Below are 13,771 nucleotides of genomic sequence, written 5' to 3'. Positions count from 1 at the left end.
AAGCAGGTGGCTCAGAGGAATAGAAGCACATGAGCATGGCATAAAGCCGTTGAAAAAAGGAAGGACTGAAATACCTGAAAAAGAAGAATTATCATATAAAACAATAAAGATAATTCAGAATGAAATTAATAAAGGTAATGAATATAAATGACTTGCCTAAGAGTATGTTGTAATCTAAGAACGAAGTGTATATGCGCATCTATAAATGAATAAATATATTTTGAGCAATAAGCCATTTTATTTAAAATAGTAGAGGGAGGCTTCAGTGAACAACGCAAGATGAAAATGCTAATTTAACAGGAAAAAGTTAAATGGCAGTTTAACTGGCTTTGCTCTTGGTTGCGTCTTTAAACTTTTTTTTCCTTTGTTTCAAATTTCGTTATAAAGTCTATTTGCTTTTGTGTCTGTGACTTATATATGAAATTGCATCCTCTCTAGAAACGTGTGCTACCTCTTGCAGATATCATCTTATAGAGATGGTAAGGAAGGATTTAGAGAGGAGGGGCATTAACATCTGGGAAGCACTAAAATGCGCGAAAGATAGGAGTGAACGGCGAACTATGTATAGCGGTGTTTGAAAAGCTGATGGTGAGCTTTCTGTGTAGGTGAATAAAGCAGTTAATGCTGTGGAGATTTTCTGCTCAGGGGTTCATCCTCGATTTTGCTATTAAAATATGAATGTGGCAGTGGCCGTGGTGACGCCTCTCTCTCTCTCTCTCTCTCTCTCTCTCTCTCTCTCTCTCTCTCTCTCTTCGATTCCACCTCAGAGGTACGGTGAAGTTCGCTTGCCTGGCTAAGCCTATGCAATAATGACTGAATACGCCTAATGTTTTCAGATATGCTTGCAGGATCTTTTTCCTGTTTTTTTTTTCTCAGATTTGGCCATAAAATCAAGCTCCTTTTCTTTCAGTGGTGAGGCCATTACGTAAGGTAATTAACCCTATGTTTCAGATAACTTATTAAGGTGGCCAAGAGCATAAAACTTGGCGAAGTCGTTGGGACGTAGTTTACAAAAGGGGACGAGATTTTTAAAGATTGGAGTTTTATAAAGTCTTCCAAGCTGTGCTGTGAGGTGCTCTTCAATTTAGGCAAGTCTCGAAATGTTGGCCTATTGGTTCATTGGTCCTGCTATTCGCCTCACCAACAAAAGGACCAGTGCTCGACTCTGGGCAAGTCTGAGCACTTCAGGCACACTTGATTAAATCCCTTTTTTGTGTTTGTTGATCTAAGCACTGAATTTGTACTTATTAGTTGAACAATTGGTGTTGGTCGCAGCGTAAGTTTGAGCTGGTGTACACTGAAGCAGACGCATGAGTAAAGTGCACGCTATGAGTATGCATACCATATAAACAATTCACTCGAATTGCAAGAGCAGGAATGCTTTATTTGCTTATAGAATTTGTTATGCAAAAGGTATTTTTCAACCTACGTAATCTATAATTAAACCCCTGGCTTATTGATATTCCCAATCTGGTTTTCCCGTAAGGAAGCTCTGTTATCCTACGGTATAATATACCGATAAGCTAGTTGTCGATTCAGCGGACTGTCCCCTATATGATAATTTACAGACAAAATTTCATTTAAACCTTCGAATGCTTCTGTAGCCTTCAGCGAAAGGTTCGAGGATGGGGTTAACTCATTCACTTGGTTTGGTCAGTCTGCGTCGGTGAGTTGCCTAAGATGTACATTTTTTACTCAAAGAAGAGACTATTTATCGTTTCAAAACAAGAAAACGAAAAATTAAAAATGTATAAACAATACGAGTGAGTAATTGAGATATATTATTGTGGCAAGTCCATCAGCATTCCTTTCAGCTCGGTGTTGTTTACAAACCTGGAGAATTAAGGCGGTTTCTGGCAACAGTTTTGACAGGCGGCGAGGGTGCATTCAATGAGCGCCTGTGCAATTCAGGTGCCAAATGTGAAATAAGAGTTGCATCATTTTTAATGATTGAAAAGTTAATGATTATCTATCATGATAAATGACGATCGAATAATCTTTTCATTTGATTCTTTCTTCTGTCGACGAGAATTGAGGATTTCAAAACGATGCTGCATGTCAAGAATTTGTGTATGAATTATAAGTTTGTGACACTCAACCGACCTAGTAATGTAGAATTTCCTTTAAATTCCATCATATAGATAAAATGAATAACATGAAACCATACTGGAACAATCATAATTAAAGTGCCGGCCGCAACCAAGCCGTATATTTCGATGATTAAAATGCAAACTGACAACTCAGACCTCTATGGTTAGGGTGGGGAGAAAACAGCTGACTGAGCTGAGAGAGTCTCAGTGTGCATCAATAGTCGAGTGAGTACGCTAGTGAGTCACGCTTGTCAAAAAAAAAACCTTGCCACTATACAGTGCTGGTTTTTTTTGTAAACGTTTATCCAAAGCGGCGTAGCTACCCAATGGGAGATATTTCGGATGCATGATTGAAAAAAAAAAAACCTGACTGCCGGATCTGCACGAAGGTAATGTGAATTTGCCGTTTTAAGAATAAAATTTTTATTAAAGATGACTGTCTGATTTATTTGTCGGTTTTGGAATCGGTGGATGACCTAAAGCCATTACCCTTTTATTTCCTGGAGATTTCCTTCACCTTTTTTTTTTCAGTCTGTTTAATTTAATCCCAAGACCGGGGATGAACGCATCGAGTCGGTTAAAAAACGTTAGGACGAGAATTCACACGATTTTGGGTGGCATAAATGCGTGCACATATGCTAGGCTAACATGGCTATACATGTTTGTTTTCCAGTAAGTTATGTTGTTATCTGTTGGGTTATTGTTTAGTTGATATCATATCCACTGGTTAACTAAACATTTATTGGAGGGGTACGCTTTTGTTATTAAAGTTATTGAAGGCTTAGAAATGAGTATTTGTATACAGTTGCCGTGTCGTGTAGGGATTCTGGACCTAGACCTATAGCCGCAGTCATTGACTGATATATCTCCTAGGTTAATGCTATCTCAATATCTCTTTCTCTCATCCATTACTAAAATATCTTTAATATTTATATTTTTTACTTAGTGGTGTATGAGTTTTTACTTACTTAGTGATGTATGAGTTTGGTTCAGTAAACATATTTGCTGTTAAATGCAATATCTAAACACTACCTGGTAAATAACCATATGTCTGGTAGTCAATGTGTACACTAATATATTACTTTATGAATACTGTAGTATCTTGGACTTAAATCCAGTTTATTGTAGCACATCTGGCCTCAGTAGGCCTATGATATTTATATAAAGGAATCTAAGGCAACCTACGTATTTTGCGAATGTGATGATACAGCATATATATTTGAAAATGTAGTTTGACTCTGGCCAAGCCAGTGCATTGCGCCTGGCTGGCATGTAGTAATAGTCTCTTGAAATAGCTGTTAATTACTTTGATCATATTTTTTTTAATAACCACCTGGATATGTCAATTATTGCTAAAATATTTATAATGTAAAACTGATGTCACCATCGTAGGCTAAACTAAGGTATAAAACAGTATTTTATCTGATAATTTATTTTTATATAATCGACAACATATGATATGGAATCTGAGAAAATAACTCAATTATTAAACACGTTAATCCAGCAGCCGATCGAGGCTACGGCCTACCCCACCGCCAAATCAAAGTCCTTCAAAAGAAGGCATCGTGCTTACCCCATATAATAATGGGAAAATGCACGTTAAAGGCGAAGAAGAAGACTGTATGTTTGTCTGTGCAAGTTGCCTACCTAAGGCACACCCCGTTGTAATGGCTCTTGCGTATGAAAAGGCGCTCTAGCAATGAGGAACTTAATTACCTGCTAAGTGGCACTCCTTGTAGTATGGGTCACGTGACGTTTTTACCCTCCGTAAAATAGTTTCGTCGTTTCAGGATGTTTAATAATGTTCATTACAAAATATGTCTAAGGAGAATCGTTGTTTTTTCCATTGAAAAATGGAGACGAAAGGTATTAATGTATATTGAGTTTCACTATATTATGATTCCAATCGGTCTCTTTCGGTAGGAGGTTAATTGATTTTTTTTCGGTATTGTTGGTTCTAGTGATGAATGGAAACACTCAAGCAAATGACTTTTAGGTGATAATTTTTTTGTTTTTCAGTGTAGAATTTAGAATTCAGTCGGGTTTACTTTGTGAAATATGAAGCTACAATAGTTCTTCGTTACTCTCTCTCTAAAATCCCAGACGGAAATTAAATTTATGGCTCAATCAATACACACACAAATGGATTTCAGTGTAGCTGGTGGCGCTTGAATATACCAAATACAATACAAGATTAGATCTTCGGCGGTCCTGACACTCCAGAAGTCCTGTCTGGTCACAGACGTTTGATGACATCTACTGGAAAGCATGAATTTGAACCGCCCCTTTCATTTGAATCCAAGTGACGTGTGGGGACCCGACTTCCTCATGCCTGCATTTATCATGAGTTGTGTCTAGGCTAGGAATTCGTAGCATGTTAACGCTAGGATTTGTAGTTCATGTGTCGGTGGTGTCAGCGTTATAAGCCTAAAGATGGAACTGTCGTCGTATTGCGCTGGGTTTGGTTGTTTTACATGAATGATGCTGTTTCTTATAATAGGGTAATAACTTGGTCCAGCACTGCCAGTTTATCATGTCGAGACAACGGATACGTGCTTATGCCCGTAAGGGAATGAACGTGTCTGCTTAGGTAAAGCCACAGCTACTGTACAGTATAATGGTCTATTTGCTTGATGTGGGTATGGATTATCCATTATGTATTTTAGTTACAAAATTTAGATGAAGTCGTTGACATTATGAAATTGTATCTTCACGCCAAGCTAAGAACAGTCGACGAGAAACTTATCTGTAGGCCTAGCCAAAGGCACGCAACTTGACCAAATGAGACGGCTGTCTGTTTTGGGCGTGGAGGGCAAAAGTACTCAAACCGCCTGGGTGTGAGTAATCATTCTTGTGTATTTGGAAAGGCAGGAACTGTCGTGTCATGTATGTCACCAGTATCGGCTGAAGATAAAAGGATGACGTTTGTTACAGTTAGACCGGTTGGCAGCATGAGTGTTCATTGGATGTCAGAGATTAATCTTTGACTCATGTGGTCAGTCTAACTATCTTTTTGTCGCACATGTAAATCATAATTTGAAGTGGTCACTTAGAATGATAATTGTGGTTATTGTTATTCCTTCATAACATTCAAGAGCTGTGAGCTTTGGGCTTCCTTAGTTTATTGTTCCAAAAAATATGACCATTATCTTATGCAGGGTAGTTTCCACAAACATTGTTTTCACCTCACTCCTTTTTACCCTTGTAGGGTCTGGCGCCAGAAGGTTAGTGCCTTCCGATTCTCATCAGCCTCATCCTTAAGATGAGGTTGTCAACCCCATAACATTTTTTTTAACTTCCAGCTGATTTCAGTTGGGTTAACTGGTGGGCATCAGGCTTGATCGAGCCCTGTACACACACACACATTCTCTCTCTCTTTCTCTTATATATATATATATATATATATATATATATATATATATATATATATATATGTATGTATGTATATGTACACACACTCATACACACACATACACACACACATATATATATATATATATATATATATATATATATATATATATATATAGTATACTTATGAGGGAGAGATTATTAATATCAAGGAAATATAACAGGTATGGGAGACAGAAATAAGGAAATTATAACATTTATTATATAACAGTACAATACAATATTACGTACACATAGGATGGAAAGGAAAACCGGGAATTGTAAATGCTTGTAGATCTGGACTTTGGACTAGGTGATGAGAAAAGTTAAATGAAGGACAGAGCGGAACGTTGTTGGGTAAGGCCAGAAGTCGTGGATGGAAAGTTGAGAGTCTGATGTTTGGTGATGGTGGTAGTAGTAGCCACAGTCGAGAGAAGTTGCCGAGATCAGTAGAAAACTTTGTAAATGTGTGTATGAATATAAAGTTTAAAGTATTTAGTGATGGGTAATGGAATGAGGGTAAATTGAGGTACTGTGGCCATGTAATAAGAAGAGAGGAGGTGGAACCAATCAAGAGAGCTAAGAACATGCCAGTGATGGGGAAGAGTGCTGGACGTCAGCCGATCAAATGGATGGATGTAGTGAGGTGGGACTGGGGGAAGAAGATGCAGGGAATAGAAATAGATGGAGAAAGTGGACTCGAGCGGCCGACCCTGCTATAGAGTGGGACTGATAAGGTCGAAAGAAGAAGAATGGAATAAGGGTAAATGGAAGGCAGGTTGGAGGTACATTCTTCCTCTTCTTTCGACCTTATCAGTCCCACTCTATAGCAGGGTCGGCCGCTCGAGTCAACTTTCTCCATCTATTTCTATTCACTGCATCTTCTTCCATCAATTGGAGAGGAAGTTTAGAGTCATGGATCTGCAAGTTGCTACAGTAAAGCAAAAGTTGTGGTTATGGTTTCACACATGCAGTTTGCAATACAGAGATGGTGTTTAGGAAAGTTGTCATATTTTCCATGTTTGAGTATAATTTTCCCCTCTGCGATCTCAGTCACGCAGTAGTGTACTTTTATTCTTTTGATTTGAAATGTTACTAGGAATAGGATGAGAAAAGGCTAACAAAATAGTTAAAGTAAGGAAGAGAGCAGGGATCTCCTAGGAAAGTTAGGAAGACGAGAATGTATCTGGAGTTAAAGCTGGTGTGGATGTCGAATGCAAATATGTTAGGGATTTTGCTCTACGAAATTTATATTGTCTGTGTCAGAAAAGCTATTTGTACTACTATATATGGATTATTCATTATGTATCTTTAGCTAAAAAATGTAGTTCTTGAATGAGCTTTGTTCGTGGGAGACTGTGAATACTGGGTGAGCATTCTACTACTACCGTAGGGTATTTAATTGAGTCTCTCTCTCTCTCTCTCTCTCTCTCTCTCTCTCTCTCTCTCTCTCTCTCTCTCTCTCTCTCTCTCTCTCAATGTTGAGACTTCTCGTCAGCCTTGTGAAAATTAGTTTTATAAGTGTTTTAAGAGTCTTCGTTTGAAATACAGTTATCAGTACCCTTAATTGGATAAACTGGAATTAGTCTTCGTCAGGAGAAAAGTTGGTTAATTCTTTAATCTGGTTATGTGGTGAATTTTTTTATCTGGTATCTGTTTACCTCATTGTTCAAATTAATTATATTAAGGTTGGATCTGTTGTCAAGTAAGGCCTTTTCTGGTCATTGGTGATTTATTTTCGAAAGCTTACGTAAAGAGTTGTCTTATAAGAAATGTATGAGCTTATTAAATGGGGATTTGAGTCATGCCACCGTATATATTTTGTTGCTGTAATCTTCTCCATTGTACTGGCATACTGTTTGCGTATGACTCCCTAAATGAAATGTTGGCAGTAGAGGTAATATTGAAGAGTTGGACGATGTGCCTTTTGTAATTAATGAAAGCATGGCCGTAAGACGGGTCCTCTCACAAGTTAATTTATTTCTAAAGCTAACTAGTTTCACATTTTCGACATTGTGGCCCTCACGTCATTTTTATCATGGCAAACGAGTCAGGATGGGTATGTAAAGATCTTGTATAGAAATATGATTTCGTACTTTTTATTGGAATCAGTTCGTGTTTTGAAACGTCTTATTCATACAATCTAGGCCTACGGGTGAAAGTGGTGAATATATGTAAAAGTTATAAGCGTTTGTAAATAGTCTGAATTATTATGAGGAAATAGTTTACATTACGAAGTCGGCAGACCTGCGCACATTAGTTTGTAGGGAAGACTTTGATATCCCTGATTTGTAAGCAGGAAAACGTAAACATTAAAACTTCACATTGCGTCGTGTTGGAACTTTATTTATTAATTTTTTCGTTGCATTGCGTTGTGGTTATAACTCCAGGGCCCCAACCCTTAATTATAGCAGTCGCATGGTCCGACAAGTAACGATGAGCTGTTATGTGCACTCCACCTTTAGGATTTGCACCAACTTACGCTCTGCTGTACTGAACTGAGTGTGCTTTACATGGAGACTGCAGCGTGCGCTTGTGCTTCGTATGGTTTTACATGAAGGAAACTGAGAACCAAGTTTTCGTAAATATGGATTTTTTCTTTAATTAAGCGTAAGTAAGACCTGTGAAATAACAGTGTAGATCTTGCATTATTTTAATTGCTATCGTTATAAATAGTCTCAGATCCATATGAAACAGATTAAGAAAGCTTCGTCGGATAATTATTTTAGAATATCCATATGAGGAGAAAGACAACTCGTTATTTTATTTTATTAATGTTAAACATTTAAAGAGGTTTGAAACAATTTTTCTTTTTATGATTTTATTGCAGAAGATTTTGTAACCCTATGCCACTGTAGGTGGCCAGTTACTGATGACACCCACTGCATCATTTTAGATGAATCTGTGAATTCTGTTAAGATAGTTGTTTAGTAGTCCTCATTTATTGCGCAGTCATATGGAAAGGAAAGAGTGTAGTTTTATTAGTTTTCTGGAAAGAAAACTATTGAGACGGCTTTGTCTGTCCGTACGCACTTTTTCTGTCCGCCCTCAGATCTTAAAAACTGTGGAGGCTAGAAGGCTGCAAATTGGTATGTTGATCACCCACCCTCCAGTCATCAAACACACCAAATTGCAGCCCTGTAGCCTGAGTAGTTTGTATTTTATTTAAGGTTAAAGTTAGCCATAATCGTACTTTTGGCACCACTAAGGGTACCAACAACATAGGCCACAGTGGCTGAGTTTCATGGGCCGTGGCTGAAAGTTTCATACAGCATTATACGCTCTACAGACAACCTGATTGCGCCGAAGAAACTTCGGCGCATTTTTTACTTGTTTATTTTAATGATGGTTGTAGCCTGTATATTATCATCTTCCCTATTCCCATTAGGAGTAGGCCCAATTTTCTGTGTATAGTACATTAATGGGTAGTCACATGAACCCAAAATGAGGATTTTTATTAATTTGACGTCGAGTTCATTACCATTGCTCCACCCACCACGGGAATTCCACAGGGTTGTTTACACTGCGTATAGGTTTTGGTAATGACAATTATCTGCCGGATGTCATAAGATTACAGGGAACTTCTCTTTTGACTGGCGAGGTCTTTCGCACCTTTCAAAAGTAGTCGGATTCTCTCTCTCTCTCTCTCTCTCTCTCTCTCTCTCTCTCTCTCTCTCTCTCTCTCTCTTTACAAGGCGCGCTGATGAAAGCAACGCAAGGTCGATTGTCACAGAGGAAGATTTAAATTCAAGCAACGTTGTGCATCGCCTATAGGCCCAGTGTTGACAAACAAGGATTACTTTCGGTATCCCATTGTCCTTTCATAAACCAAAGCTTCCAACACAAATGGATCCTTGTGCAAAGCGGCTGGGGGTGTGGGTTTTCCTACGACAATAGGCTTAAACCACCCACGCCACTGGTCTCTCGAACAAGGGTATTGGAACGAAATCCCTTCTGCCCCCATTAATGGGTAGAGGTTACGACGGACAATACCACTGGCCTTAGGCAGGATATTCTTTTATAGGCCTCCCACGCACGCGCGCGCGCCTTGAGACTCATGGAAGTAGGTCATAGGGAGCATTTGGAGTCCGGTGTCAAGACAGAATTGGGGTATTGTCTCGTGGTGCCTTCCTTGCGGAGTGGAAGTGGTGGAACGCATCCGGAGTTTGTGGTTTAGTGTGCGAGTTGTCTCATAGCAGTTCAGTACTTTATTTTCTGCTGGGGGCCACGTAGTGTGCAAGTTCTGTATGCATATAGTGAAGATGAAGGTACAGTAACTTTGATCAATAAGGCATGTGCTCAAGAATTCACACTTTTCATCTGTTTTTATATAACATACATACATACATACATTGTGGACATACATATATATAGGCCTATAGGCTATATATATAATCTGAGTGAGTTTGTATGTGCAATATATATATATATATATATATATATATATATATATATATATATATATATATATATATTTTTTTTTATATATATAGCCTATATGTGTGTATGTGTGTGTGTGTGAGAGGGGAGAGAGAGAGAGAGAGAGAGAGAGAGAGAGAAAGAGAGAAGTTTTTATTGTGTGTGAGAGTTCTTAGTTTTTGAATGCTTTTCCTTTATTGTGACGGTAAGTTTGTGTTGACTGATCATACTTCTGTAGTTTTCCTTATTTTTATTTTGTACTCAAATGGAGTGCTTGCGAAGAGATGCTTGATAAGTTAACACGTTCAGTAACATATTAACAAGCATGCAAACTCACACTCGTGCACGTACGTTCAGGCACTCGACCGTTATCCTAGAACCCTCCATATAAAGCTCGTTACGTGACCGAGGAAGGCTGATATATGTTTCGGAATCACGGCGCCCTCCGGAAGCACTCCGAGCGAGCGGATCCGAGCACTATTATCGGAAGGGGGGGAGGGGTGGGGAGGGAGATCACCCGGAACCGTATGAATGTAGGACTAAGGATGCTCTACTTGAAGGCGGTATCGTCTTGTACTTGACTAATGAGTTTTTAGTATCGGGCTTCCATCTCTTTAGGGAGAGACTTCTATCTGAATTTGATAACAGAAGTTCTGTAGCTCTGAGAGAGAGAGAGAGAGAGAGAGAGAGAGAGAGAGAGAGAGAGAGGTACTGGTGAGTCCTCTTTAAGTTGTGCTGGATGGTAGGTGCTGGGTTTTACCGAGTGTTTTATTTGTTCATATCATAGCTGGATTTTTCTTTCACGACAGTATTTTTATATTTGAACATTTTATTTTGGATCTGCTGAGGTACGGATCTTGCGTTAATGCACGGTATGGACTGGAATGGAATATAAAATTTAGGCCAAAGGCCAAGCGCTGGGACCTATGAGGTCATTCAGAGCTGAAAGGGAAATTGAAATTACAAAAGGTTTTAAAGGTGTAACGGGAGGAAAAATGTAAGGAGAGGGTGGAAAGTAAGATAAAAGAAAGAAAATATAAACGGAGGAACAGTAAAGGGAGTGAAAGGGGTTGCTGCTTGGGGCTGAAGGCACTAACGGATCCAGGGCGGGGGGCACCTGGGCACGTGCCCCCATGGAAAATAATAACATTGGAGATTTAGATAATAACATAAATGAGAGATAAAGAAATGGGAAAAAACAAAAATCTATTATAGAAATAACACACACACACACACACACACATATATATATATATATATATATATATATATATATATATAATGTGGAAATTGGTGCCCCCCATGAAATTTTTCTGGATCTGCTAGTGACTGAAGGGACGCTGCAGAGAACCTTAAGTTAATGCCTACAGTGGGCCGCGTGAGTGCACTTGCACTGACGGCACTACTCCACGGTATGCACCTTTACTGAAGTGACTTTCTTTTGTGATGTTTCCATATATATATATATATAAATTGATATATATATATATATATATATATATATATAATAATGGCAGTTTATATCTATGACTGTATGATATCCTACCATATATATATATATATATAATATATATAATGTGTGTGTGTCAGATGGATTTAGCGATTAATGGAATAATGGCAGTTTGGATCTAAGATCGTTGATATCCCCTTACCAGATTTTCCGTACAGAACTAATGTACAGATTTTCCACAGGTTAGTGCCGTCAGTGCACCTCATGCAATGCACTGTAAGCATAACTTACGGTTCTTTGCAGCGTCCTTTCGGCCTCTAGCTGCAACCCCTTTCATTCCTTTTACTGTACTTCCCTTCATATTTTCTTTCTCCCATCGTACTATCCACACTCTCCTAACAATTGACTTAGTGCAACTGAGAAGTTTTCCTCTTGGTACATCTTTCAAACCTTTTTACCTTCCATTTCCATTTCAGCGCTGAATGACCTCATAGGTCCCAGCGCTTGGCCTCTGGCCTAAATTCTATATTCTATTCTATTCCACAGGCGGCTTAAATGTCATAAATTTAATTACAATCACTCATCTTTGTTGACTTAGATTTTAATGTCTGTTGCAGGGAGTTAGATTTTAATGTCTGTTGCAGGGAGTTTAATTCATTTTTCATTCGACTTTTTGAATTTATATCGTACACACTTTATAGTATATTATTCAATTTTAAAGGAAATTTGATGTTTCCTTGGAACTGAGCCCTGAACCATTCCATTCGTTAAGAATTCGTTCGCAATATCTCATGCAGCCAGTCCTTTCTATGTTTTTATTGTGCATTGTAGAATTACAAATGAAAATTCAAGTTTCTAACTAAGGAATATTTTTGTGGCATACCTACCTGAAACAAGTTCGGTCTGCAAATAAGGTAAGGGTTTATAGACTTCTTGAGTGAAGACTAAGAACTACATAAGACCGAAGGAAATTCCAAATGCTGGGAGGTAACGGTATGAATGACTGGGCAAATCGGTTGACTGACTGTAAAGAGACACCAATGCGTATGGCTCTTCTGAGTATGAATGTACATAACATTACTTTTGGATCTTGCTGTTGGAGACTTGACTTATGGATCTTGAATGTATAGATATATACTGCATTTCTTGTGGCTTATATATATTATATATATATATATATATGTATTATATGTATATATATATATATATATATATATATATATATATATATTTATATATATATATATATAAGCTATATATATGTATGTATTGTATACATATATATGTATGTACATATATATATATACATTTGTATATAGTTAGATTTATATATATTTATATATATACACATACACATATATAAATATATATATATATACACACACATACTCGTACCAACACATTACTTATTGATCTGTTGTGTATGTATACACACATACCACATGGATCGTGTGTGTACATAGATACGTAAGCAATATAAATGTTTCGGCGTCGATCACCATACTAGTTGCACCCCCAGTGTGTACATGTATCAGTCAATCATTGTTTCACGGTTTTATGCCCTTCCATTGTCAGATTGGGTCGGGAGGGCTGGCTAGCTGGCTACCCACTGCCCCAACCCGACTCCGGCTATCATTTCTGGGTTGAGAGCTTTTGGGATCCAGGTCTTATTGAAGACTAATTCAATCAGTTAAATTCCCATGTGGGTGGGGAGCGGGTGGGGTGTTATTTCAATATGAAGCGGTTGCATAGCTGAAGGTCAGCGCAGTCATTTCGTTGTTGAAGTATTGGGTGGGGGGAGGGTGCTTGTTATTGATTGGGGCTTCGCATGCGCTTGACTTAACCAGTAGCTGGGCTTTTTTTTTTTTCCGCTTTGCAAATTAAAGCGAATTGTCTCTTTGTGCTGTAGCTTGATTGGCGTGCTCTCTTATTGCTAGTTTTCTTAGTGTTTCATCATACAGCTTGTCTATTTTTCATTTCATTCTGCTCTGTTATTTATTAAACTGCACAATTATCAATTTGCACTGGGGAGGAGTTATAGAATGAATTTCGTAAACCCCAGGCTGACACAAAACATTTTGGTTTTATTCCATTTAAGGCCGCTAAACGATGGAGAATATTTTGGGTAGCCTACGTACGTAGACATGGTGCGCGTGCATTTGCGCGCACACACACACACACACGCACATACATATATACGTGCTTATATGTATATGTATGTGCGTTTACATGTGCATGTTTCTTTGCTTGATTATGAATGTGCGCACGCGTCTGTGTACAGCGTTTCAAACTCGCATCAGCCATCACACAAGGTTATAAACGTGTATGGTTTGAGAACTCGAAGAATAAGTGATTCAGTAATCAGAACATGGAGATCTGCTCGTCTTAATTTTATGCACGGACAAGTTAATTGGTAGGACAC

The 13,771-nt window shown here is 38.3% G+C and overlaps 1 protein-coding gene across 3 annotated transcripts in view; it reads left to right on the top strand.

The window, feature by feature from the left end:
- Positions 1 to 1,655: 1,655 nt before the first annotated feature.
- LOC136838472 (transmembrane protein 198) overlaps positions 1,656 to 13,771 on the top strand; it is a 525,581-nt gene continuing 513,465 nt past the window's right edge. Inside the window, exon 1 of one of the 3 annotated variants that reach the window (XM_067103423.1) lies at positions 1,656 to 2,479. The gene's annotated coding sequence lies outside the window, so the exon portion shown is untranslated. The remainder of the gene's footprint in view (positions 2,480 to 13,771) is intronic. The other 2 variants (XR_010853002.1, XM_067103424.1) reach the window with 2 other exon arrangements.

Source organism: Macrobrachium rosenbergii, chromosome 5, assembly GCF_040412425.1.
Source record: "Macrobrachium rosenbergii isolate ZJJX-2024 chromosome 5, ASM4041242v1, whole genome shotgun sequence".
NCBI lineage: Eukaryota > Metazoa > Arthropoda > Malacostraca > Decapoda > Palaemonidae > Macrobrachium > Macrobrachium rosenbergii.
The sequence above is the reverse complement of the archived record's forward strand: the minus strand, read 5'-3'. Positions and strand labels throughout refer to the sequence as shown.